The following is a 25,885-nucleotide window of genomic DNA, read 5'->3' as shown; positions in this document are numbered from 1 at the left end:
GCTTCCCAATCCGCAAAAGGGTGCTGCCACCGCCCAGCTGGGAGGCATGGATGTGAATGCAACACGCAAGTAGGGCGGCCGACTGGTACCTGAGACGGGGCCTGGATAGTTGCCCTCCACTGCCCTTCTCCCCCTTTGAACTTACACTGTTCCCCCGGTAAGGATCAAGCCCCCGGTACAGACTGCCCGTATCTTCTGTGTATCCCCGGATACATGCCTTACCCTTAGGAGGCCAGAAAAACAACTGCCTCCTCCCAAGTCACTATCAATGTTCTTAAGAGTCTGGGTATTTTTAACTCTATTTTGCAGGGGGACTATTCCAGAACTGTCCAAAAACCATTCTCCAGGTTGGCTCCCCTCACAGCGCCCATCCGTTCTCACCTCAGATACTTTGTATGATTGCCTTCTGTTCATGGGAAAGCAAGTCCGGTAGGGTGGGACTCCATAGGCCTCCCTCCCTCCCCCACAGGTGAGTGGGACTACCTTGTCCCCACTCCAAATCCAGCTTCTAAGAAGTCTACCCTCCCGGACCCTGCAGCCTCTGCACCTTCCCAAGACACACACATAGCCACGACCCTCCCTTCAGATTTCTTCCTGGCTGGCCCTGCCCACCGCCCGGCCCCTTAAGGATAAACGGCATTTAGTCGAAAAATCGCAAACGCTGCTGACTGACACAACAAAGCTGCATGGTCTGGGCTTTCCTCCAAACCAGGCACAGCCATGCCCCCCCCAGCCAATGTCTGCACCTCTCGAGATGATCTAATTCACATGCAAGGCTGTGAACACCAGCTAAGAATGACGACTCCCAACGTGTGTCTCTAGTCCGGCTCCTTCACATGAGCCCCAGTCTCATAGACACCAGTGTCTCTTTGAAGAACTAACTTGGATGACAAACGGCACCTTAAAAGTGCCTCATGTCCACCATTTATTCTGGAATTCGATTCCTGGCATGTACCTCCCAGACTCCCCATTTTAGTAACAGCCCCAGCACCCATCTATGTGTTTGAGGTCACATTCAATTTCCCCTGTTCCCTCCCCCCGGCCCTGCCCTGGAATCTGTCATGTAATTTCCTTCACTAAGCCCATCTCAAGTCTAGTTCTGCAGGGACCATGGCCGGAACCCCACAAGCTCACAGCATGGTGCAGTGAGTCACAGTCCTCCGTAGGTTACTCCCTGGAGGGGGAGGCATCTCCTGGCACGGGTCACCTCAGAAGGCACTGGATTCTCACAAAGGAGGCCCAGGAGAAGTTCTCACATGGTCTGAGCTTTGAAGGGCCCGAGCTCCGGGGGAGCTCCTAATTAGCAGACACATTTGCCAGTGAGCAGGTGAGGATGCAGGAACTTAGGCAAGAACGTTCTCACTCCGACCCCTGGGCTCTCGGGAGCCACGGGAAGTGCCTGTGTCCAGGGTAGTACAGCCCGGCCATCACAGATACCAGTCTGCATTTGCCAACCCGGACAGCACAGACTCCATCTACTTGCGACACTTACTTCTGTTCTGTTCCCCACCCAGAATGTGATGGACTCATTTAGATATTCTGTCCTGACCCAAGGGAGACAAATTCAGTGAAAAATGAAGTGTCCACATTTGGACCAGAGCATGAAATGAGAAACAATGTCTCATGGTCAGCATGATGGTGGTGGCCAAACACTTCCACCGGGTGAGATGAACCATGGTGGGGGTGGGAATCCAAGGTCCTAGGTCGGCCAAATCATCTTCTTTCACAGTTGACTGGGGTGTTGGAAACTGACTACCACAAACTAACAAAGCCGTCAGTGGTGGACGTCAACTGCAACAGACACGGATTCAGCTCTTTACTGCCAACATGGGCTAAAAGTAAAGGCCACAGCAGGGAGGTCTGCACGGCTGCTGAGGCAAACCACAGACCCAGCTCTGAATGCCCACTGGCTGGAGCAGAGAGGAAGCTACGGCCCTTTTTGCAGTCCCTCTGTCCAACAGATCCAGGTGAGCCAGCTACTCAGGAGAAGGCCATGTTTTCCTGATACTCAGAAAAACCAGCCTCATAAAGGAAATAAAAGAGTGACATGGATTTTAGACCCACTTCTGCCCCTTTATGAAGGCAAAGTAAAGTAAATGGCACGGGGAAGTTGAATGAAAAGGAAAAAAAACTGACTGCTTCCTCCAACAGCGTCCCCTGCAGCTGCTCCATCCCGATCCTGCCACTTCCTCATCAGTGACCGCCGGCCAGGAAGCGCCGTCACGCACGTCACACAGCGACAGCCAGGAACCGCGTGCCGAGCACGTTTGTGTAAAAGCAGGAATCGAGCAAGGTGCTGCAGACTTTGACTTTCCAAGTTTAAATTCTCCATGAAAACAATCCCTCAGAAGCCGCCTAAATCAATTCTCATCTCACTTCTTCAAAACAATCAAACAAGTTTAATAAGGGCGCATTTGTCACCAAATATAAGGAGGACCAAACATGTCCCTCAAAGCAAGGATTTTAACAGGTATAAAACAACAGTGGGTGATGTGCTAACAAAGCAAATATTCCAAAAAATTAGAAAATAAAAAGATGACTAGGATAATACATGGATCAAGGCAGCTGCTAAGTTTTTGCTTTTTAAAGCGATGGAGACAGCACGGAGGGCGATCTGGCTATTCCCAATGCAGGGTGTGCACAGCCCACATTTTCAGAAGCAACAACATGCTCACTGGGCAGTACAAGAGAAAAATGAACGAAGAAAAAGGAGAAGAGGAACAAAAGAAAATTAAAAACACACAAGAAGAAAAATGATTTTTACAGCATGTACATGAATTTACGAGAGTGTGTGAGGCCAGGGACGCAGGGACAGTGAGACCCACCCTCACCTCCTGCTCCAGGGAAGGCAGGGGCCTGAGGTGAGCGGCGCTGCCGGGGGACCCCAGCGTGGTCAGCGCCCCTAACCAAAACTCCACCTACATGCGTCTAGACAGCTTTTGAGCTACAAATAGTGGTCACATTTCAGGCTCACTTCCACCACGAGTAGCAGGAGAGAATTAGGCTCTACTCCTGCACCAAAGCATTGCTTTATAAATTAATGACTGTGGAATAGTAAAAGCAACAGTGGAGTAAAATGACTGGAAGAGAACGTGCTTGACCCGAGCTCACTGGCCACGTTAACTCACTGACATTAAGATGCTGGCTGAGCCCTTATGGTACAAGAACAGACAGACCCACAAGGAGGGAGGTTTAATGCGCTGCTGCATTTTCATGCCTGGAGCCATGCCTGGTACACGAGGTTCTGGGTAAACAATGGTGACAGTGTCTTCCACTATTGGCTAAGCACACATCCAGCTACTCCGCCAAATCCCAAGGGCAGAATTCAAAATTCAAAATCAAGCTGACATTCTCTGGTGTGTTTTTAGACTCAGAGCCAAGCAGTTGCTGAGCAAAAATGTCACCAGTGCCTCCTATGACAAAAGAGGAGGCACTGGCCTGGGGGCTGGGGCAGGGCTCCGGGCTTCCACTGCTCACCCACCAGTCTGTCCAGGGGAAGAATGTGGTCCCTGCTTATGTTGCACCGATGCACCTACCTTGACTGACGCCTTGGGACTCAGCAGGTGGTGACAAGTTTGGTGAACGGAGCCAGCCTTTGTGTAACACGGTGCTGGCAGCTATGCCCTCAGCAGTGCCCAGGTTCCTAAACCTGACACCTCATCTCCAAGGAGCAGAAGGGTTGTGCAGGCATGTAGATCACAGGGCCTTGTGAGGACAAGTACAGATCATGGACACGAAATGACTTGCCCCTTCCTGAAGCCATAGAGGTATGTCTGGGAGGAACATAAAATTCATCCAGAACCCAATAGGCACCTCACGCAGGTGGGACTCGGGTCCCATCTGCCTATCACTCACAGGGCTGGTCTCGACATTCTTTTTATCAATTATCTGGCATCTTCTCCTCCAACTTACCAACAACCAGAAAGTAGAATCTGATCTTAGTTAAGTTCAAGGATCACAGAGCACTGCCTCCACAGAGGGCCTGGCAGCATGTACCAGGTCCTCCGACCATCACCTGTGGGACCGCCATGAGCGATCTCCAGACTCAAGGACCGAGGCCGAAGGCTGGGGGACACAGCTTCCCTCACTCTCCCCAGCAAAGGGGGACCACCTCTCAGAAAAGGCATATCACCCTCTTCTGCATGAGGGACAGCACGATAGATACACGGGGAAACAGAGCATAAGGTGGGCAGCCCAGAAGAGCTCGTCTGCACTTCCGAGGCAAAGTGGGGCCGTTGACTTAATCACAGTGACAAAGTGAGAATGAGCATTTCTCTGCTCTCTATCATACTCCATGATATGCCTTTCCCTGCATAAGTTCATCCGGAAGTCCCTGGCAGTGTTTCTGATGTCCTAACCTGGCATGGTGGCTGTCGGGCAGGAAGAGAGGGCCTAAGCCGAACAGGTGCTGGGCCTGGGGGGCAGGAGACACCGGCTCCAGCCCCAACTCAACCAGCGCCTCTTTCTGCCTCTCGGGATTCAGCATCTCATCTATAAGCAAAGTGTTGAGACTGTCTCAGGACAGGCTGCCCAACAAAAATGAAGTGAGAACCATGTAAAGAAAGTTTCCCAGTTGCCACATTTAAAACGGTAAACAAAGAAACAAACCAACAAACAAAAAACAAATACTAGAAACAGATTTTAAGAACAGATCTTACTTAATTTACTGTATTTAATATACTAACATTTTGACATGTAATCAATATAGGAAGTAGCATGATAGCTTATATTCTTTTACTAGACAAACCTCAGCGTCTGATGTGCATTTGACCTAAAGCATATCTCAACAAAGACCAGCCTCCTCCCCAGTGCTCCTAGCATCAGTGACTGTGGCTACTATATTGGACAGCAACTCCAGGGGTTCCACCAGGGGACTGACTGAAAAGGGGGAGTAAGTGTCCACACTAACCCTAAAAGGATCTCTCTGAAACAAAGGCAGATTCACTTTTAAATGTCTGTAAACCGGCGGGCTGCCCCTCGCTCACCCCTTGGCTACAAGACAGTCCTATTCCTTGCTGATCCCTTTCTGGATGTAGGGAAGAAACCCGGCACACAGCCAGGGTGGACTGGCCTCCAGGTAAACTTACCTGCTGTCTGTCTCCAGTCCCATGACGTCCTCCTTCTCAAACGGGATGCAGAGGAGGGTGATCTTGTCCCCAGATATGTCAGGGGCCCCATCCAGCTACTTGGACTTGGGCAAGATGAGGAGTGACTCTGTGAAGTCCTCGATCCTCTTCTCCACCACCCTGCAGTCCTCGTAGATTGAAGGCCACGTTGGTGAGCGACTGCTCGTCTACCTCCTCATGCAGCACAAAGACAAAGAGCTGAGAGTCATTAAGCGTGGTGCCATACAGCTCCTCTGCACGTGGAGCTTCTCGAAGGCCTTGGCCGAGAGGCACTCGGTAATAGTGACAAGGCCCACGACCTTGTGGTGTGCCTGGAACTCGCTCCACCCATTCTCGGGTGCATAGTGGTGCCTGTAGTGGATACAGAGTGCCCACTGGGAGCCGCACGGGCTGATCTGGCTCACCGAGGAGATTCGCTTATAGATGCAAAAGAAATTCTCCTCTGAGATGATCCCCACGTGTTGGACCACCACGGGAAGAGTCTCATAGTCCTCAGCACACTGTACGTAGTCAGGGATGCTGATGTTGCAGGCCCTGCGGAGAGGGGAGAGGAGATCGAGGTACATACTGTGCTGTGGGCTGTGGGCCCATCTGGGTTGCGGTGACCTGGTGTGTACCAGACAGAAGGCAAGGGAAGCTAAAGCAAATCCGGGGGTACAGTTTGTCCTCAGAGTCTGCACATGGCTACCGTAGCTCGGATCACATTACCCAGCTTTTGGTCTAGGCTTCCTGCCCCTGCAGAGTAGGGTCATTTCTTGTTTTCTGTTTCCAAGCACCTAGCAAGGCCCTGATGGAAAATCACTGCTCAAAAATGCTGAATAAATAAATGAACAAAGGAACTGCTTTCCCCAAACCCCTTCAGCAGAATATAAAGAAAAGGACCACAGTAGGATCCAAAGATCTGGATTTCTATCCAATTTATTTGAACTCCTAAGCTGCAGAATAATGGATAAGAAAACTCTCCTTGGGGAGGACGGTACAGTTCAGTGATAGAGCACAAGCTTAACATGTATGAGGTCCTGGGGTCAAAGACCAGTACCTCATTTAAAAAAATTAAACAAATAAATAAACATAATTATCCTCCTCAAAAAATATTTTTTAATTCAAAATTCAAAAACACCTTGCAATTGACACATCATTGTAAACTTGAATAAACTGCAATTAAAAAAAAAACTCCTTGACTTACAAGAATATATCTGGATTACGCAAGTTTGCAAATGTAAAATGCCTAGGGTACCCCCTGCATAAAAAGGGGGGACTGTACAAATTTACTATCGCACCTTTATGAGCAATATTTCCTTTTGGGGGGATTATAACCTCTCAGAGCTAATTTTCTCAGATTAAAAAAAAAAAAATTACCTGATTCTCAGTACTGCTGAAGAATCAGATAACCCTAAGAAAGCATCTGACCCACAGAGGTTACTCAATAAATGTTTGTTGAATGAATGAATAAACAAACAAAGTGAATGCTGCTCCCTGCTACAGACCATCATAATGGCACTGCCTGGAAATCCCAGGCCCACGTTCCATCTGACTCTACACTAACCCTGTGTGTTTCTCTAAACCCCAGTTTAATCATGAATAGAAATGAGGGCAATAACACAAACCTCAAATTGTTACTGAGTCATTAATGAATTGTACCCCAACATTGCAAGATGGAATCATTAAGGAAAACTGGGCAAAGTGTCCAGAGGCCCTTTTCATATACTCTCTTAGAATCACATGGGAATCTACATTACATCTCAAATAAAAAGTATAATTTTTTAAAGAGGTTATTGAGGTTAAGTGAGCTCACTCTCTCAAAAATTGAACACACAGTACAAATAGGACAATGCCCAGCCCATGAGATACACTCACTTAACATTCCCACTGAACCCACTGGTCCCTTCATCTTCAGAGCGCAAGGACGGGTCCTCGTGGAAATAGGCCACTGCACCTGAAGCTAAGAAAGTTAATGGTGCCCAATTCCAAGATCCCCTGTCACCACCCTTTTTCTAATTTTCTATTTGAATTTTTTTTTTCTTTTTATTAAATAGAAACTCCCAATTGCATAGCCTTCACCTGACCAGATATCATGATTGCAGCCCTTCAAAACCTGACCACAGAGATCATGATGGCAGCCCTTCTTGGTGAAACAATATAATGAAAAGCCATTTCCACAAGATCTCTGTGTAAATCTACTAGGGAACTTCATCCTGGACTGAGGAAGAGGACTGGGGGGGCAATCTCAGGCACGGAGAACTATGGGCCACCTGTCCCACGATGGACTTTAGACTCAACCCTCACCCTCCAGGAACTTCAAAATACACACTGACAGAGTGCTATGGACAAGATTTTTTTTTTTAAACAAATCCCTGAATCCCTAGCAGGTCTTTTTTCTACCAAGACACAAATGGCTTATGTGTATAATGTTTCATAAAAGCCCTAAAAAATTATCACCCCAACTTGACACGTCAAGAAACAGAGGTAGAGAAGTTTATCTCATTGTACAAGATTAGAAAGAGGCCACGTCAGACACTGTATTTAAATCCAAGCCCTTGCTCCAGTGCTCACAATAGAAGTATGACATACTGCCCCTTTTCTGCTCTCTCCCTGAAATAAATCTCTGAAGAGTCTTTTCTGTGCCACCTGGAATCACAATCACATCAATTTTCCACAAAGAGCTATGTCACCCCTTGGAGGACTTATCAAAATCTAAAGGGTTGGTTTGAGAGGAGAGATTTGCATTTAAGGAAACATGGCTTTAAAGAAACTGAAAAGCACTTATCTAGTCTAAGCCCTCATTGTGCAGAGAAAGAAACAGAGGCTCAGAAGAGATGAGGAAAGGGCCTTATTAACAAATATAGCCCCATTGCAGCACCAAGCCAGCCCTGGGCACTTCTGGAGGAGGATCTGGGAGGCCCAGGAGAATGAGTATTAGAAAAAGGAAAGAGAAGAAGCATACAAGGTCTTGTCTCTACACCACCATACCATGAAATTCCACCAAATTACCTAGTATGGGTGCACCCAATATTAAGGTGGGCTAAACAGGATATAGAAACCTGGAATTCTCAACCATAGTGGAAATTCCAACATTTACTGTGCTTTTTTCCCAGTTCAAGCATCAGCTCAGTGGGCGCTCTGTACCAGGGACTACACGAGGCCTGGAGTTCTCCCAGATACAGATCTCTATTACCATGTGTGCAAACCACATAAAGGCCACCAGAAGAAAAGTGCCCACAGATAAGATGGAATTACTGAAACTGAAAACTGCCAACCAGCATATATTACTAGCAAAAGCGGTGCTGCTAGAAATCGACTCATGGACATAGAAAGCAAACTGTGGTTAGCAGGCAGGAAAGGGAGGATTAGCGGATACACATTAATAAATATAAAATAAATCACAAGACCTACTATATAGCACAGGGAACTATATTCAATTTCTTGTAATGAGTTGTACTAAAAACTATCTAAAACAAATGTATATATATATGCATATGTTTATAACTGAATCTCTGCTGTACATCTGAAAATAACATTGTAAATTGACTACACTTCAATAAAAAATAATTTTATATAATAAGTAAAAATAAAAGCAACGCCATTAAGAAAAAATAAAAGAACACTCTAATACCCTTAGCTGTATGTGGTGGAGAATTCTGGTTGCAAGCACCAACTCCGCTGGATCACTCCAGCACTGGCTGTCACTCTTTCTGACCCTCAGAGAGTCACTTGGCTTCACTGAGGTTACTTTTCTTTTCTGTGAAAGGCTACAGTTGCAACTAACGATGTATAGAATCTCATCATTCACAAGCCCAACAAGTAGTGAGGACTACCCATGGGCCAGGCACTGGACAGATGAAAAGATAGGGTCCCACATATATTCATGGGTAGAAGTTTATGCCATAAAGACATTAATTCTTCCTGTTTTCATAGACAGATTCATTGCAATTCTGATTAGAATTCCTACCAGATATTTCATGGAATGTAACAAGTTAGTTTATGGTCAGGAATAGCCAAGAGACTTCTTTAGAACCACCACTGGGGAGGGGTGGATAGGTCATTCATTTCCACTGTTCTTTCTGAAGTGATGAAAACGTTCTGGAATAATAATGGTTGCACAACAGTGAATATGCTTTTAAAAGCTGCTGAATTGTACCATTTAAATGGATGGACTTCATGGTGTGTGAACTGTATCACAATAATGCTGTTATATGAAAAAATAATTCCTGACAATTATTTTTCTGTTTATACCACTAGTCTGCCCCACAATTTAAGAAAAACAAAAAACCAAAACAAAACAAACTGTGCCAGGAGCTCTTTAGGACTGCAATGTCCCTGGGTCTCCAAGGCCTCTGGTGGTGCTGTTCCTGTTACACTAGCTGGGCTGGGCTAGTTAGAGACTGTAACTATCTTTTTAAGATCGATGGTCTCACGTTTCACCCTGGGAGAGGGAAGGAAAGAGGATGTCACAGCCTCATGCCTTCAGTTCAGTTTTAAATGAACCAAGCCTTGCTTTCAACAATGTAAGCCCTCACACTATAAAAACACGTGACATCAACAAGCACCGCCATCATAACACCTGAAAGTGTTCAAGGTACTTACCTGGGGCAGAAACACAGAGGGAGGAGACCGAAGCTCGCTCAGCACTGACGCTCCCTTTTCCCGACTCCAACTGGAGAAGATGGGCGTTACAGCCTGAGGCTCTCAGCCCAGGGAGCAGCGCCCACGCAGCTGATCTGGTCGTCAGGGAGCTGGAAAGGGAGAGGAGGGCAGCCCCGGGGTCGCGGGGCAGGGAAAGCAGAGTCGGTGGAAACGCGGGCTGCAGCCCCGCTCAGAGGCCAGCCCCAGCCCCAACCCCTGCCCAAGCCGCCCGCCCCCGTCCGGGTCCGCAGACCCGGCCCGCCCGGGACAAAGCCCGCCCAGGGGTGGGGACGGGCCGGCGGCCGAGGAGAGGAAGCCCGGGAGGAGAGGAAGCCCGGGAGGAGAGGACTCGCAGGAGGGAGAGGAGAAGGGGACGCCAGCCGCGGACTGAGGGAAGCCCGGCTGGGTGAGAGGCGGCAGGGGCACACCTGGCCCTGGACAGCTGTGGCCGGGGCGCCGGGGCAGGTGGCGCGGGCAAAGTGGTCTGGCCTGAGCAATTCAGCTGAACACAGGCTGACTGGCGCCCTGGGGGGCTGTGACAGGCGGACCGCCCTCCCGCAGCTTCCTGACCCCTTTCCCGGGAGCCCCACAACTTGCATTTCCACAGCCAGAGTCCCCAGCCCCAGGCAGGAGCCAAAGTCCTACCGGGCGACAGAGCTGAGAAGACTTTGGGCCTATCCCTGGCTTGGAGATGGAGCTTCCAACCAGGGGACCAGCTAGCACCGACTGCGCTTGCGTAGGAGGGCCAGAGATCCTCTCTGGGTTCTGCGAGAGAAGGTGGGACAGCGAGGGAGGGAGAAGATGAAAGCTGGTGGAGAGGAGGGGAAAAGTGGGGGGAGACACATGGAAAGGAGGAGCAGAGAGAAGGGAGGAATCTGGAGAGGGGAGGGTCGTAGCAGAGTTGGAGAGAAAAAGCTTTACCTGTGGGGCACCCCGAAGGAGGCGGCAAACCTGCCTCTGTACCCTTCTGTAACCCTTCAATGCCCGCAGCTCAAGTTTTACCTCCCTGATACATCCCTCCATCCGATGCTTCTGCAGAACCGCTACGGGGATCACACCCGTTGCCCCCACGTGGAGTTAGGTTTCCTGTTGCTCTGGGAACCAAGCACCCGCAGGTGTTGTCGCTCAGAACTACCTTGGGAAGAGTACATATTCCCCTCTTACAGGCTGGGAAACAGGCAGGCAGGATCTCTGCCTTAGCTCCACTCTCCCAGGTGTTGGGCTGGCAGGGAGCGGGATGGTAAAAGATCAGAGCCCCAGACAGAGCAGACTGCCTGGTGTTGTTGCAGTGTCCCCATCCCTCCTGGGAAAACCACACCCCACCCTAGTGGAAACATCAAGGGCTCACAGTAGTTCCCTGGGTGTGGGAGAGCTGTCCTCATGTGAAGGAAAAGTCCAGCTGGGCTATCAAGCTAAGTCACAAATCTAAGTGTGATAAGTGTCGGTTTACTGATCTAAATTATGCTGGGCTAACTTGTAAATCTGAAGTTTAGTGTCAGTTTATTGGGCTTCCAAACTAACCCATAAATCCAAGCTCAACAAGTGTCAGTAACGTGATCTATTACAAATTGATAAGCTCCAGTGTACTGATTCCTTGCTTTTTGTTGTTTGAGCCTTATTGTCTAATACCCCCTTACTTGTAATTAAGCCTTTAAAACCTCATGTGCACGTCTTGGAGGTGCTCAGAACTTCGGAGCAGAAGCCCCTCTGAGCCAGCCGGCATAAGAATTCTGAGTACTCCAACACTCCGATTGGTGCTTGTTTCTTGGCTGGCCTGTTTCCGTAACACTCAGCTCCAGTGCCCAGCTTTCAAGGTAGATAGGAGTGTTATCATGTCCAAATTCATTCTCCTCAGTGCAGGACAGGCCAGTAAGTTGGGAGACCAGATGTTGGGGCATGGAATAGCAAGTTTCTGTAGGCCAAGATGGCAAACTAATGTCCTGGAAAACCATCTCCCCAAGTCACAATTCAGGCTCCTTTCCAACGTGCTTGGTTGTTGCAAACTTCTTAGTGTAGGAATCCTTTCTTGTTAGAATCCTTTGTTCTTGCAGCTATCTGCCTGGGTCAGATCCCTGTAAACCTCCAACAAAACAAACTTTATTTTCTCTTCTGCAATTTGTTATCTTTTAATGAATGAAAAAGTGTTAAATATCCTTAAAGGTCAGAGCCTTCAGAATAGGCTCTCCTGTATATTTCAGGCTCTAGGCAACATTGTTTTAGAAGCAAAATGAAGCCTAGGAGACAGAGGGCAGGGTTAAATTCAAAGGAACAGATCTAATATGGAGTCAGATATGTTCTGTTCTATTACTCGGGCAGAAGCCACTTGAGGATTTAAATCCCTTTAAGTTAAAAATAAGTAAAAGTTTTAAGGAATTTACACACATAGGTGGGAATGTGCAAAGCATACCTGGAAAAGCACCCAAAGGATAGTAAACAGTGGCATTTCCAGAGAGGGTTGAAAGAACAGAGGATGAGGGAAAACTTCTTTCACTTGTGTATTTTTGTGCTCTGTTTGAGGTTTTTTTTTTAACCATTTGCTTGTATTTCTTTTTCAGTTAAAAAAAATGTGTAATGGAGCAAAGGAGTAACTAGCTTAGCAAATACAGTAGCCATGGAATCACTGAGACATCACTTTTGATTTAAGCCAGAAAGCATTTATTGACTCTCTCCAATGTGCTCATTCCTTTTTTAAGACTTCTTTAAATATTATTATTATGATTACTATTACTATTATAACTATTATTACTTTTATTTTATAAAATAATAACATGGTATACCTCACCCCTGCCCATGGCTGGTGGAAAACCAACTGGGTTTTTATTGAGTTGTTTTCCAAGGAGTAGAGATGAGTTATAAACTGAACACATCTACAGGGCAAAACAGAGGCACCCAGAAGCTGAGAGAGAAAGCCTCCAGGACACTACAAAAAGCTGCCCAAACTGCCTTCTCCATGGCACTACTGAACTAGGAAAGAACAAATCTGTCTCCATATTTGATCTGTTCCTTTGACTTTAACAAAGCCAAGTTAATATGCTCCGGTCTTTTCATGGGTTATGATGTCACAGAGGAGATGGACAGGTCAACAAGGAATCACTCTGCTGTGATCACGGAGCAGGGGAAAGGGATAGGCTGCAAGATGTATGATGCAGCCGCAACTGTGCCCGTGCTTCTAGGCAGGTACTCAAAGTCGACTCAACAAGGTGTCAAACACTTGTGCCCACGTCCCCATCACCTGACATGTAATAAAGAGAAATGAAAACCTATAAAAGGCCAATACCCTTGGTGGGTATACCGTCCAAAGAGCAAAGTCACAGTTTGACAACTGGCCATCCCGGTTCCCTGGGATTTATCCTTGGAGAACCTTAAAAACCACTCCTCTCTCCTCAAGAAGTGCTGCATATTTGTCCTATCTTTGGCTCAGGGATGGAGCACGTCCAAGGGAACTTTAATGTCTCCACAGATTTGACTGTCTTTCTCCGGGTTCACTTGTCCATTCCAAAGAGGCCTGAGCTAAGTCCATCCTCCGTAAGATCTATTCCCTCCAGTGACAGCTCATTGAGCCAGCAATTAAAAGCCAAGTGAACAAGACTGTCCTCAGCTAAAAAGTTCACCCACCCTTCACTGTTTTCTTAATCTCTTCTCCTGGCTAATTGCAAAAGACTAATACCTCCCTCCACCAAGCTAACCAACTATGTCATTTTGTCTCCCCAAAGAGAAAGTAAGGTCCATAAAAGAAGAGACAACTGCATAGTCACCTCTGAATTCCTAGCATATAGTAATGTCAATAAATAGAACTATGATTATTGCTACTTTCCTTTAAAACCTTTCTGGTTATTTGAATGAGACCTTGGAAGAGAGGTGTTTGCTGTCCAGTATCTTCATCCACAAGACTCTGGAGGCCTTTTTCGGAATGGATGTTCACTGACTCATTCAAAACACAATTTATCAATCAAGGAGTAGCTGTGCTTTTCTGCCAGGAGTTTGTGGTCACTCTCATGCCAGAACAGATTTAACCTATATCCTTATTTTGGATTTGTTATTTTTCCCCTCTTCCAACAAAATTGACTTTCCTTACATTCTTGCCTTGAGGAATTTTTTCTTCCATTTTCACCCTTTAGTAAACCAAGATTTTCGGGATGGACTTGGCCCATAATATGATCACCCATCCAACTCCTAGTGTGAGAGGCTTGGGGCTCACCTCCTGCCCTCCTGTCAAGGCAACTGAAAATCAGTTCAGGAGCCAACCAGCACCCCAGGGCTTCTAAGGCTCGTGTATCTCTCAGAATCCCTGCTTTCTCGTTTGTCTTGGCTTCTGAGAATTTCCTCTCACTTTCTTGACAATTAGTTGTGCAACTTGAAAGATGAGGAAGGAAGGTTTTATTTCTTAATCAGCATTTTAAGGAAATTGTGTAATGAAGGTTTCCACGAGTTTCTAGAACCCTCCATTGCTAAGACAGAAAACACACTAGACATTTTCTAAATTTAGCACTCATGTGCCTTTTTTCTTTGCTTTTGTTTTCTTAACTGTTAACAGACATTTTTTAATTAAAAAAATTAAGGCCCTAAATAGGATAGAATACTGAAGGGGCAAACAAAATTAAAGGGCAAAGACAGAAAAATGATAAATACTCTACAATGTTAACAGAATACATACACTATGTATCAGATCAACAATTCTCAGTAACAGCTAATTGAAACATGACCATGAGGTAAAATTTCTCTCTTGTCAGGACATGGCCAACAGAAAATACAATTAAACCAACACACTAATATCTTAAGTCTGGCATGGTACAGAAGGCTACAAGCTAAATGTGTCTTCTTCTGGAAAAGAGGGAGACTCATCAGCTCTTTTCTGTGGAACCTGAGCCCACGGGAGGACGGTGAAGTGAGCTCTGTAAGTACCCAATTAGCAACGTGATTGATGAATAAATAGACGGGAGCTTTGATGACAGAGATGATACTACTATTCATTTCTCCTGTAAAGTATGACTTCGAGTTCAGTGATCAATACTTTGGCGTCCTCACGTGTTGAGATTATAGGCAAATGCACAGCCTGGGCCCAGACCTCCTCTTTCAGCTCGTGACACTGCACTTAGATGTCTCAAGGGCACCTCCAACTCGACCTGCAAAGAGCTGACTTCATGGTGCTACTCCCATAGCCGTCCTGCCCAGGGCACCTGGTCGGGGGGTAAGGCCTCCCTGCCTCTCCCAACTCAGGCCCATCACTCACAGATGTGAATGGATCCCTCCTTCAGGGCACAGATATACTCAGTCACAGAGTCCCACCACCCTCACCTGACCTACCAGATACTGGCACTCACTCAGCACTGACCCTGTGCTGGAGACCACGCTGCACACTGTGCAGAAGTTATCTCACTGGATCTCCACAACAGTCCTGGGAATTGGGTACATCACTGCTTCAATTGATTAGATAAATTGTTTCACTTCCTTGAGTGCATGATCCAAAGTGACACGGCTGCTGAGCCACAAGCCTGGGCCTGAAAACCACTTGAAAATTGAACACTGCTACACCTCGCAGCCACCCTACTCTGACTCATCACATCAACTCCTGCCGAGCCTTCTAAATGTTTCTAAGCATTCTACAAGACAAAGTGAACTACGAGAGCACCCCACTCCCCTACATAAAATCTGTCAATGACGGTCCACTGCCCTTAGGAGAAAGCCCCACCGGGCCTGAGCAGAGCCCAACGGCTCAGCATCCGTGTTCCCTGCGTGGCCGCGCCGCCTCACCCACTACGCAGCTCTACCCGTGCCGTGTCCAGGACAGGGATGCTGACTCCGCACAACCCAGGGCTTGTCTCACTCGAACAATGAACACCTTCTTCAGTGTTCATCTTCTTCATTGCTGACACTCAGAAAAATGTTTTCTCAGGATGAATCAATATCTTTTTCCTTACAACTTCCTTTCATTGATAATGAGCCCCCACCAAAAGAGATGAAACCTAATTCTCAGTCTCCTTATCAGTAAAGTGAGAATAACAGGGAAATATGTGAGGTTTTAAGAGAAATAATATTCATGTGAGGTTGAGGGACAATTCCATCATACAGTAAGCACTCAATATGTGCTTACTTAATATTAATAAGAATATATTGCATTCTAGCAACTTTCAATCAATGTTTTATGACTTTGTCCAACAGACTACTGATAAACTGTTGGACAAGCCCCTTTGAGCAGATCAGCACAAGCGTACTGGGAGAGGTAAGCGGGGACTCCAGTTACAGCTGCAGCCACCCAGCACTACGGGGCAGGGGCAGTTTGCTCAAACTCTTACATGTTGCTTGAGCATTTAGTTGTCATTATTGAATAAAGACAGGTGTTCTTTAGTCAAAGCTCCTGAAACATAAATCTTCAAAGACTGATGCAAATTAGGTTTCAAGTACAACATTCTCACTATAAATTATTTGAAAACTTTAGTCTTAGCTCCTCTGCACATCAAAAGGGAATGTTCTTTATGTATCTGACTAAATACAACGAAAGGGTTGTTTAAAAGAAATTAAGAAGAAGCCATCCTGAATAAGCTCTCAGTATCATCTGCAAAAAGCCCCACCCAAAGGTCTCATTTCTCACTTCCACATAGGGGTTCAGGTAGCTTAACTTGGGTCTTGGTTTCTTATAACACGGTGCGGGGAATAGTTGTGGATAGATATATGTATCAAGTATATAGCTAGGGTATTTGCTGTGAAGGGATTCTAGAAATAAGAAGATTGATAATATAGTCCCACCCATAAGAAACTCAGCCTTTCCATTTACAACAGCATTAAAAATAAAATGAGAGATTCATTTAACAAAAATTTACAAGATATGTACATTGAAATTTTTGAAGTATCACCAAAATAAATTTTAAAAGATCTACATATATGGAAGACATCCCAATTTCATGGAATCATAGACAATATTATTAAAAATGTTAAGACACCTCAAAGTGATCTACATATTCAGTGGAATCCCTATCAAATTTCCAGCTGACTTCTTTGTAAAAATTGAAAAACTGATCCCAAAATTCATATGGACGTTCAAGGGGCAAAGGGCAGCAAAAACAACCATGGAAAAGAAGAATAAGTTGGAGAACTCACTTTAAAGGGTACTAAAATGCTATAGTACTAAGTCAGTATGGTACTGGCATAAGTTTGGATAAATAAATCTATGAGACACAATAAAAACCCAAGGGGAAAAAACTTACATTTACAGAGAGTTTTCCACAAGGGGGCCAAAAACACTCCATTAAAAGAATAGTCTATTCAACAAATGGTGCAGGGACAGCTGGGTATCTGCAGGTAAAAGAATCAATCTGGAATCTGAACACCCATATTTTATATAACAAATAAAAATTAATTCAAAATAGATCACAGACAGAAATGTGAAAATTAAACCTATAAACTTTCTGAAAGAAGACACAACATAAATCTTTGTGGTCATATGATAGGCTTTGGTTTCCTAGATACAATAACAAGAGCACAAGTGATAGAAGAAAAAAGCAGATAAACTGGACTTCATCAAAATTAAAACCCTTTTCTTATAAAGGACATCATCAAGAAAGTGAAATGACAGGGGAAATGGGTATCTCAAGTTATAGAGTGTGTGCTTAGCAAGAAAAATAAAATAAATCAATACATCTAATTATCACCCCTGTAAAGAAATTGTTTTAAAGTTTAAAAAAAATATAGTGAAAGGACAATGTGCAGAATAGAAGAAAAATTTTGCAAAGCATGTATCTAATAAGAGAGTAGCATCCAGGATATATAACAAATGCTTACAACTGAACAATACAAGAAAATAGACCCAAAATTTAAATTTACCATGAATTTAAATAGATATACAAATGGCCAATAAGCATATGAAATGATGCTCAGCATCACTAGCCAAATCAAAATTAAAATGAGATCTCATTTTACACCCACTAGGATGGTTATAACCAAAACACGGACAATAACAAATGTCGTTCAGGAGGCAGAGAAACCTCATATCCGGCCAGAGGAAAGGGACAATGGTGCAGCTTCTTTGGAGAAGTCTGGTATTTCCTCAAAAGCTTAGAGTTATATGGCTCAGCAATTCCACTCCTACATATAGAGTCATCCATCAGTATCCTCGGGGGGTTAGTTTCAGGAACCCCACACCCTGGATACCATAATCCAAGGATGTTCGAGTCCCTTTACAATCAGCCATCTGGATCCATGTAGTGGAAACTACAGGTATGGCGGGCCAAATGTACAGCCAACTGAATGAAAACATATTCTCATAAAAAATTTCACATCAATATTCATAGCAGTATCATTCAGAGTAGCCAAAAGTTACTAACATTATCCATCCATCAATGAACGGATAAACAAAATTACCAAGAATAGGCCCACAAACTTTTGGTCATTGAAACTTTGACAAAGGAGGTGAGAACATACAATGGAGTAAAGGCAGCCTCTTCAGCAAATGGTGTAGGGAAAACTTAACAGCTGCATGTAAATCATTGAAGTAAGACTACTCCCTCACAGCATACACAAATATGAATTCAAAATGGATAAAGACTTAAACATGTAGACAAGACACTATAAACCACTTAGAAGCAACCATAGGCAAAACATCTGACATACATCTAAGCAATGTTCTCCTAGAGCAGTCTACTCAAGCAATAGAAAAACAACCAAAAGTATACAAGTGGGAACTAATTAAACTTACAAGCTTTTGCACAGCTATGGAAACAGTAAGCAAAACAAAAAGACAACCTACCTATGGAATGGGAGAATATATTTGCAATAAATGAAACTGATAGGGGCTTAATTCCCAGAATATGTAAACAGCTTTACACTTAATAAGAAAGAAAAACAAACAATTCAATTCAAAAATGGGCAGAAGTCCTAAAGAAACATTTCTCCAATGAAGACGTACAAATGGCCGGTAGGCACATGAAAAAATGTTCAATATCATTCTCAGAGAAATGCAAATCAAAACTGCAATCAAGTATCACCTCTAACCAGTCAGAATAGCCATCATTCAGAAGATCACAGACAATAAATACTGGAGAGGCTGCGGAGAATTGGGAACCCTCCTACACTGTGGTGGGAATGCAGTTTGGTGGAGCCATTGTGGAAAACTGTATAGAGGTTCCTCTAAAGACAAAAAATTGACCTCCCATATGAACCAGCAATCCCACTCCTGGGCATATATCTAGAAGGAACCCTAACTCAAAAAGGCACCTACACCCCAATATTCACAGCAGCACTATTTACAATAGCAAGACATGGAAACAACCTAAATGTCCACTGACAGATGACTGGATAAAGAGGTTGTAGCATATTTGTCCAATAGACTACTATTCACACATAAAATAATAATAAAATAATGCCATTTGTAGCAACATCAATGGACCTGGAGAATGTCATTCTAAGTGAAGTAAGCCAGAAAGAGAAAGAAAAATACCATATGAGATCGCTCACATGTGGAATCTAAAAAAAAAACAAAGAAACAAAAAGGTAAAATTATCTACAGAACAGAAACAGACACAGAGTCATAGAAACCAAACAATGGTTACCAGAGGGAGAGGGTTTGTGAAGGAATAAATTGGGAGTTCAAGATTTTCAGATACTGAGTATGTAAAGAATAAACAGCAAGTTTATACTGTATAGCACAGGAGAATATATTTAATATCTTATAGTAACTTATGATTAAAAAGAGTATGAAAATGAATACAGGTATGTTCCTATTTAACTGAAGTGTTGTGCTGTACACAAGAAACTGACACAACATTATAAACTGACTAGAGTTCAATGAAAATATATTTAAATAGACCAAAAACGAAAACAAAGAAAAAGGATACTATCAAACATAAAGAATAAAGTACTGATTCAGGCTACAATATGGAAGAACCTTGAAATTTTATGCTAAAATAAGCCAGACACAAAAAGCCAAATAGTGACCTTTAAGGTGAACTGTATCTAAGCGTTTATTGTACTACTCCTGTAAATTTTCCGGAGGTTTGAAATCTATCAATATCAAAATAAAATGTATTATACATTAAAAACTTAAAACGCTTCCTCACAGGAGGGCTTTAATTATTAAATGCAGAAACGCATGTAAAGCGCTTGGAACAACACTTTGCACGTCCACACACAATCACTGCTGTCACTGCCACTCAGAGGGTGGTGCCAGCGCTGATGAGAGCTGCCTCCACTCGCTCCCCTGCAGACAGAAGTGAGGGCCTGAGCTCTGACAAGCAGGGAGACCGTGAACCTGGATCAGACACAGTCATGTCCCAGACTCTGCTTTACCCAACTTTCTTATACAAACTGCAACACGTAATGTAAACATGCTAGAGGGATGTATCTTACAAAACAGGGAATACAGACAATGTTTTACAGTAAATATAAATGGAGCATCTATTGTACACCTGAAACTAATATCATATTTTAACTCATCTATATCTTTATAAAAAATTAAAAAATAATTTAAAAATGTTATCTCTTTAATATTCAATTCGGTTTTTAAGTAAATACTAAACAGCTTAGAATATATAAAAGCATTTAATTGTGCTGTTTGTTTACATATTTATTTACATTCAGACTCTTGCTTAAAGAGAATTTAAACAATTTTTTTAAACACAGCTTAACAACCATAACAACAAAAAGGCAAAACTGAGAGTGAAGAGAAAATGGAGATTCAATACTTAAATGAAACCACGGGGAGAAAAACTCATAAAAATTGATTCCATGAAGTCAGGGCAAATTTTAAAGGCCGACTAGAAATTCAGCTGTAAGATACTTGGCAGCTAAAGTAAAAAGAAAAAGATGATGGGGCGGGTGGTAGAGCGTGTGCTTAGCGCGCAAGGGGTGCTGGATTTAAGCCCTAGGGCCTCCACTAACAGATAAATACATCTAATTAACTCCCCGCCAAAAGAGCCCCAAAGAAAAGAAAAAGAGAAATTTCTTTCCCAAAAAACCCTGATATTAAATTTGGATTAAATACTTTAAAAAAGTAAAAAAGAAAAATAGAAAAGATAAGTGACACTGTGAAGGAAAAGCCCAGCTGGGCTAACAAGCTAAGTCACAAATCTAAGTGTAATAAGTGTCGGTTTACTGATCTAAGATTAGCTGGGTTACCTGGTAAACCTGAAGTTTAGTGACAGTTTACTGGGTTAATAAGCTAAACCGTAAATCTAAGGTGAACATTTGTCAATAACGTGAACTGTTCCAAGTTGATAAGCTTCCGTGTACTGATTCCTTGCTTTTTGTTGTTTGAGCCTTATTGGCTAATAGCCCCATACTTGTAATTAACCCTATAAATCCTCATGTGCAGGACTTGGAGGTGCTCAGAGCTTCGGAACAGAAGCTCCTCTGAGCCCGACAGCGTAATAAATCTCAGTACTCCCACCCTCTGAGTGGTGCCTGTTTCTTGGCTGGCCTGTTGTTTCTGTAACAACACAAGCGATAATGCCCGTGAGATAAGTCTGCCGTGGCTGATGGCATGTCCCCATGTCTCACGTGGGAAAATCTGAAACATCCTTCTCACCACTCAGAGTCATCATAAGCCCACCCCAACCATCCCGCTGTTAAATGCAGGAGCACAGGCAGGGCCCGGACTTTGCTCTCTCTGTGTCATCACAGTGAGATAGGATGGAAGGGGGCAGAGCACAGCCATTCTAGGAAGGCCACAGCAATTAACATCAAAATGGTGAAGGATTCAAACCCCAATAGGCCTTGAGGCTCAGGATGAAGAGATTTAACTTCAAGCAGAGCTTGAGCTTCATTAAACACCCATTGTAATAGTAACATGGTGAATAACATGCCCCAGGCACAATGGCAGTCCCAAGGCTAGCCACAAAATGTCACAGGGTGGGAAATGGCCAACTCCCTGGGAATCCCAGCCCCTTGCCCTAAGGCTGGTCCTTCTACTTATTAGCATATGAAACCACCAAGACCAAGAAAACAAGCAACACAGCACCACTTCTCGGTCACCACTCTCTCACCCTCTTCGGAGAAGACCCACATTCTTGTCTGTGGAGTGTGTACCTACTTTTAATCTGAGCATCAAACCCCCACACCTCGTGACGTTTCTCTTGCATTTCAATGTATCTCTCTGAATAAATCTACCTTTAATCAACACTGGCTTGCTCTTGAATTTTTTACTGCACGAAGCCAAGGAACAAAATCTGTTGGGGCACATCTCAGGGGCTCAACCAAAGCCTGGGACACAGCCCTTCTCATGCCCCACGTTTTTTATTCTTGTATCAACAGGACTGAGCTGTGAAGGGAAGTCTGAAGCCCCAGGTAAGGGACAGAAGCAGCCTCCAGGGCTCCAATTGGCCGGCAGCCTCTCCCCCAACATGGGCCTTGGCGACTGCCCGGTTCTCTGTGTTTCTCTGTTGTGCTGTTTCCCCAGCCTGACAGCGTACTCCTAGGCCTGTCCCCACAAAACCCTTTTCTCCAAAATACAAGCACATCATGTCAGAATCCTCTTGTTCAACCAGGAAATGTTCAGCCCACATTTTTCCTCCCCAATAAAGTATCCAACTGTCCTCCCTCCCATCTCACCACTTCTTTCTTTGTGAGAATTCTGCACTCGCCACACCCCATCCTGAACACAGGTGTCTTGCTGGCTATGACCGAGATGTTTCTTTCTCACACAGCCTGCGTCCTTTCACTTTCCCCTTGTTACCTTAAAAAAGCCTTTCCTGAGTCACCCACCCCTCTGATTATGAACTTCACAAAATGCTGAGGTTGCAGTCACTGTGTGCATACCTCCCAGGTTTTGACTAGGTTTCCTACGCAAGATCTTCATTAAGGAGCTGCATCAAGAAGTTTAAACAGGCTATTCTTACATCTGAGCGGAGGAGCCTGCAAAAAATTAAATGGCTTTGAAGAGAGGGTTAATCAGGGACAGAGAAGTCGCAGGTACTAGTCAAAAGTGTCATGAGGCAAAATGTTCCTCAAAGGCTCAGAGTGGCTTCTGGACACGGAGTCGGCAGGGAGGAAGTGACAGGCAGTGAGTGGGGTGAATGATACAGGTTACGCTCCCCCAGCTGGGGAAGAATATGTTTTTATCTAGTTTTCCATACAATTTGTTACTACATTTTTCTCTTATTGTCACATATTATTTCCTACGAATTAAGCATATCAATGTCAGTAATTTGGGCCACTTGAGAGAAGCTACACGATGCCATTCACAAGGCTGGGGCATGACAGCCACATCAGTCTAGGTTGAAAGACCAGTGGGGCTATTTTCATGGTATAAAAGGGCATGCAGCAAACTCTGCAGCTTCAATGACCTCATCTCAAAGGTGGGGCCAATAAAACTACCAAGCAAAGTGCGTGATGCTTATGGCCGACAGCTGTTTACTAGGTAAGTGCCCGTGACAGCTGCCGCTTAATGGGGAATGTTTACGATCAATGAAGCCCTGTCTACCTGGCAACACGCGCCATGCCTTCCTGCCTTGGTGCAGCAGCAGAGTTTGTTTAGCTGAGATGAACGCCCCCAGAGCAGCCCCGAAGGGAAAGCTCCCAGCTCTGCACGGCGAGGCCTGTTCCTTCCTTTCTCAGAGCTGATCACAGTTTGCTGTCGTCTCTTTTGATGTTTATCCCTTTTGTAACTGCCTCTCCTCCGGAGTTTTTGCTCAATCAGCACAGGCCCATGTGTGTCTTGTGGCCTACCGGATATTCTGGGCTGGGAAACAGCCGAGCCCACATCTGGCTCTGTGCTGAACGGAGAGGGCAGAAGGCTCAGGGGCCCATGCTGAACAGAGGCACCTGAACCCAAAATTATGGTCTGGCTTTGGGCAAATTACACAGTCTTCTTTACCCTGAGATTCCTCATCTGTCCATGAAAATAACTGTCCATGGCACACAGAATTACAAGGATTAAAGTAAATCACCAAATTCCCAACCTAGCCAAGGGGCTACCAGTGCATCCTCAACAGACAAATACTGCCTTTACGGCTCTGACACAAGCCAAGCGTGGTGGCAGCACAAATTGTACACTGCTAAGTGCCAGTGTGTTAAGTGCTTCATGTGTTCTATAATACTCTTTAGAACATACAAAATTCCCAGGAAAAAACAAATATTATCATGCCCATTTGACAGATTCTCCAACAGGTTAAGAGAGTTTACATTCTAGTCCAAGGCCCAATGATGAGGAAATGGCGATTTAAACCGGAATCTGGGCCCAGGCCTTGGCTCCATCTCTATCCCATCCACCTGGCTACTTGCATATGAATTCCACCTGTTCAATACCGAATTTTGAAGCCGGCCAACTCTTAAATGCAATGTGTGCCACCGTTTGTCAATGTTGGTTAATAACCATAAACACTTCTCAGAAAGCACTTCAGAAAGAAAAGTTGGACTCACGTCCCTGCCCACAAAGAAGAGAAATACTGCCTTGCTTTCTCCTGTAACGTGCAGAAACCCTTCCCATTCACCACCGAATCCTTTTGTATGTTTCCTCCTTGTTTACGTTTGCACACGTCTTATTAAACTAAAAGGTACCTGTAGTAATTCCATCTTGGTTCATTTCCAAGTTTCCAGATTATCCATAATCAGTGTAATATCATAATTTCCTGTGAACAAAAATACTACAATGTGAATGAAAATAATGCAACCATGTCACTAAACAAAGAATGCTGAAACCAAGTCATCAGCGCTGCCGCCACACCTCAGTGAAGACAGGCCTGCAGCCACTCACAACGGTGCCCTCTGAGCAGACTCAGAATAAGAAAGGACAGATTACTGGCCTTAGATATCTAGGTGCTTGTCTAAAGAATATATTCAGTGAGCCCAAATGATTGCTTCCTCCCATATATTGAAAAGGACTAAATTCTTGAACTTGAGATAACTGGCTTTCTTTAGATAACAAGCAATGTTTTATTGTTCCAACTACCTGGTCTCTGTTGTAAAGCTCCTATATATCCTAGCTCTTCTCAAACTCTTCTGAGCAGTCCATCAGTGTGATCTGAGTGGCTGTCATCCCGGCTAGAGTCCTCCCGCCAAATAAAACATAACTCTAAACTTTTAGGCTGAACATGTATTTCAGTCAACAGTTTTGACCACCATGAAGGGACCCAGAGCAGACTTCTCTCCACCTGGACTCTCCGAGTAACCGGAGCCTTGGTACCATCAGTGGCCCTTTGTGTCCATCCACCTCCTCGGGGAGTCCAGATGAATTTGTGTGAGTCTGTCCTGGTTCTCGGATCTCCCATATTGATTGATGGTCCTGAGTTTTATTTGGCAGTGTATCCAGGTACCTGGCCCTCCAGTTGAAAGAGAGTGGGGGGAATTACCCACCCAGTGGAGACATGCTGGGTGGGGCCTTGTTTAAAGGTAACAGGAAATACCCACCTTGAAGAGACGCCCGATGTGGAGCTGGTGGAAATATACCTGGAAAATACCCAGTGGAGATGTCCTGAGTGGGTCCAAGTTGAAAGACACTGGGGTCAGGCCTGGGTGTTTAGGTAAGAGGCTGGTCTAATGCTTTCTTCAATTTGGTTACCTGCATTGAATTTTTCGGGATAAAAGTAAAAGTCTTATGAAGAACCTTTCAATTCCAAAAATGGGACCCTCTTCCTGGCTGATAACAGCTTTCTCGGGTGAGAGAGAAACTTGAAGGAGTGGTAGAGGCAAAGACATCATGCCACAGAGTTGTCCCTGCGGGAAATCTTACTAGCAATTTTAATCTGACAACCTGGCCTTAGAATGGGACATAGAACTTTCAAAAAAAAAAAAAGAAAAGGAATGAAAAGAAAAAGAAATGACAGATTGCCAGCCTCCAACTAATATCCCAGCCAGGTTTATATACGTAGAAAACTTATAACTTTAATTGGGAACTAGAAAAAAAAAATCTCACTCTGAAAGTAACTAACCAGGCCTGATAAAAACATTTTTTGGAATTCTGAACTCATAAACACAAAATCCCCTTTAAGGGGAACTTGGATTTCTCTTCCTGTGTCCTTGTAATATAAACGTTTTATATTTCTCTGGGTATTTTATGTGTGTGTATGTATGTATATATGTGTTTCCTTTTTTTTTAAAGGATATCTTGGACTCTGCCATGCAAAAGGTACAAGTATTGTGCACATATGGTGGCCATGCAAGTAAATTGGGATTCTCAACCATCCTTTGATTGTACCATTTTTCAGACATTT

At 44.4% G+C, this 25,885-nt stretch overlaps 1 protein-coding gene and 2 long non-coding RNA genes across 5 annotated transcripts in view; all 3 read right to left on the bottom strand.

Annotated features, from left to right (window-relative positions):
- The window catches only part of LOC140686885 (trafficking protein particle complex subunit 9-like), a 205,496-nt gene that overhangs the window by 50,246 nt on the left and 129,365 nt on the right, over positions 1–25,885 (bottom strand). For 2 of the 3 annotated variants that reach the window (XR_012060881.1, XR_012060884.1), the window contains exon 3: positions 25,110–25,233. The exons of the other annotated variant lie outside the window; for it this stretch is intronic. The gene's annotated coding sequence lies outside the window, so the exon portion shown is untranslated. Of the gene's footprint in view, positions 1–25,109; positions 25,234–25,885 lie in introns of those variants that run through there. 3 annotated transcript variants of the gene reach the window in all.
- LOC140686896 (uncharacterized) overlaps positions 1–25,885 on the bottom strand; it is an 88,807-nt gene that overhangs the window by 19,345 nt on the left and 43,577 nt on the right. The window lies entirely within an intron of this gene.
- On the bottom strand, positions 5,438–10,624 carry LOC140686899 (uncharacterized). The gene is made up of 3 exons (XR_012060903.1): positions 10,395–10,624; positions 9,711–9,859; positions 5,438–5,660 (listed from the first exon to the last, which is right to left on the bottom strand). It is a non-coding gene; the product is annotated as an uncharacterized lncRNA (long non-coding RNA).

This window comes from Vicugna pacos, chromosome 18 (assembly GCF_048564905.1).
Source record: "Vicugna pacos chromosome 18, VicPac4, whole genome shotgun sequence".
Classification (NCBI taxonomy): Eukaryota; Metazoa; Chordata; class Mammalia; order Artiodactyla; family Camelidae; genus Vicugna; species Vicugna pacos.
Note: the sequence above shows the minus strand (reverse complement) of the source record. Positions and strands in the feature narration are given on the sequence as shown.